We start from the raw sequence: 2,494 nt of genomic DNA, 5'->3' as shown, positions 1-2,494 counted from the left end.
AAATTTTATTCAAAGACATAATTGGAATTTATTATCATAAAATCTCATATTCAAACGTATATTAAATTTCTCAAAAATATAATATCTCAATAAATCCACAGCTAAAAATATAGTCTCAAATCAAAAGACATGTAGATTAATTCAAAGTAATAAATAGCTGTTCTAAACACTCCCCAAAATAATTGTTTGTAAAGAAAAAGAAATCTAACTCGGATGGCATCGTTGACCCACCTAAGCAAATCCAATCAGCTGACTGCACGAAGCTAAATAAATGGATCACTGTGGTCTATCTCCTGAAAAATAGGTGGCAAGGGGTAAACTGCCTACTCAATAGAATATAGCTAATTATATTTATACATATATATATTTATACATATATATATATATATATATATATATATATATATATCTGACAACAACAAACAAAACAAACAACAAAATATCATTTAATCAAACCATACACCTATTAACCCTTATACACTAACCTACATATACAATCAGACAAATTAAATCATAATTTTATTTTATTTCTTTAATTAGGGCCCTGCTTCACCTATCTGAATCATATCCAATGGTTTGCCGGCCATCACTATCACATTAACAATATATATCGCACAAGATACCAAACACATTAGTATCCCGACACCACCCCAGTGTCTAGAAAAACGCACAGGATATTCTATGCTTCCGAGAATATCCCGACATCGAAGTGCCTAGCAAAACATTTATCACATCCTTTATCTCATCATTTGACAATTTAATCGTCGCATCTCTAAACCATTGGATATAATTAGTCCTAGGTAAGCAAACTGTCAACTTTCTTAATTATTAAAATTATTTACAAACTGTCTCATCAAACATAACCCGTTACTGACAAACATGTATCCAGCATAATCATACTGCTCAAATTTTACAATCATATAACATAATTATTGCAACCAAAACAAATAGACAATCCTATACACATTCAGACCTCTAGCATATAATAATCATGTACCACAATAAATGACAACACTTAATAAAATAACTCACGATTCGCAATTAATTAATATACATAAATATAATTAACTATACTTACTTCGATCGCGTAAATCTAACTATCAGATGGTGCTACCCGGCTATCTACTTTATCCGCGTCTCCTAAAATTATTTATAATTCACATACTTGTTAATTTAATATTTAAACTATTATATAAAATGATAAAATTATTATTATTCTTCTGTTTTGTATGAAAATATTTATTAAATATATATTTATCTATCAAGAGTCTCACACGGCATAAGTAGATTATTATAAGTATACTTTATATACTTAAATGATAGAAATTAGACTTTAAAATTAAAATATTCTTAGCACATTTATTTTGAGACTGAAAAGTAACAATAACCAAATTCTATACCTAGTTAGATTTATTAATGTTGAAAAGGATGGCTAGCCTTAGAAAACGTGAACATGAATTGAATTGGATGTCAGGTTTTTTTTTTAAAAGGCAAAGAAAATAGTTTCTGTTTTTTTTATCAAACCTGAACAAATGGAAAAAAGGCATAAGAAAAAGGAACAAATTGAACTTTGTGCCCAAACATGAAGACAAGTGATGTACATGGGTTATTTTACATCATTAAGAAAAAAAAAACATTTTGTGAAGGTAAAAGAAAATTTAAGATCAATTTAAACATAGTTAAAAGTAATACCTTCAAATAAAGCAGAGTGGTGAATAAGATGAAAGACGGCTGGACTGATAATACCGAGAGAAAAAAAGTGTCTCCCTAAATTAGTAGTCTAGGGTTTATATTTATATATATAAAAAGAAAATTGTACGATATTCCAGTTTTACCCCTTTAAGCAGTTATTATATTACTCCTACCATTATTATTATTATTATTACCACCATTATTATTATTATTAATTATTATTATTATTATTTATTTATGCATTAATTTTCCAGACGTTACATTGTATCCTTGATTGGCCAGCTTGTGATGGTTCATGGAAATGGATTGCAACAAATTGCAAAAAGAATTTGGTGCATTTACTGAGTTGAATTAGTTTGGGAAAATGGCTCGCCATATACTGTTCTTAAGAAAGCTTGTGGATCCACACTACAGAAGGTAGATGTTGTAGGAATAGAGAAGCTACTAAAGAGTGGGTCAAGAGATAACTCAACATTTTGCCTTCTTTGCTGCATCTATGCAAATACTTGGATTGGTGCATCTCCTTTATCACAAATCACTGAAGCATTTTGGGCCCTTTAAGTTCTCTCTCATTTGGCTGTATAGTTTTCCCTTATTTTATTCTTGCTTGAATCAATTACTTATCATTCACATCCGAGCAGTAGTGCATCTCATTTGTACAGTCAAACTTTTCCTCACCACTACTGCTATGTTCATCATCCATATTTTCTGTGATGTCCCTCTTACGAAACAAGTGTTCCCACTTTGACACCTTCCCCTTTCCCTTGTCAATAATTGAGACTTTGTTCCTTTATGCAGTCTT

This window comes from Mercurialis annua, linkage group LG3 (genome assembly GCF_937616625.2).
Source record: "Mercurialis annua linkage group LG3, ddMerAnnu1.2, whole genome shotgun sequence".
Classification (NCBI taxonomy): Eukaryota; Viridiplantae; Streptophyta; class Magnoliopsida; order Malpighiales; family Euphorbiaceae; genus Mercurialis; species Mercurialis annua.
Note: the sequence above shows the minus strand (reverse complement) of the source record.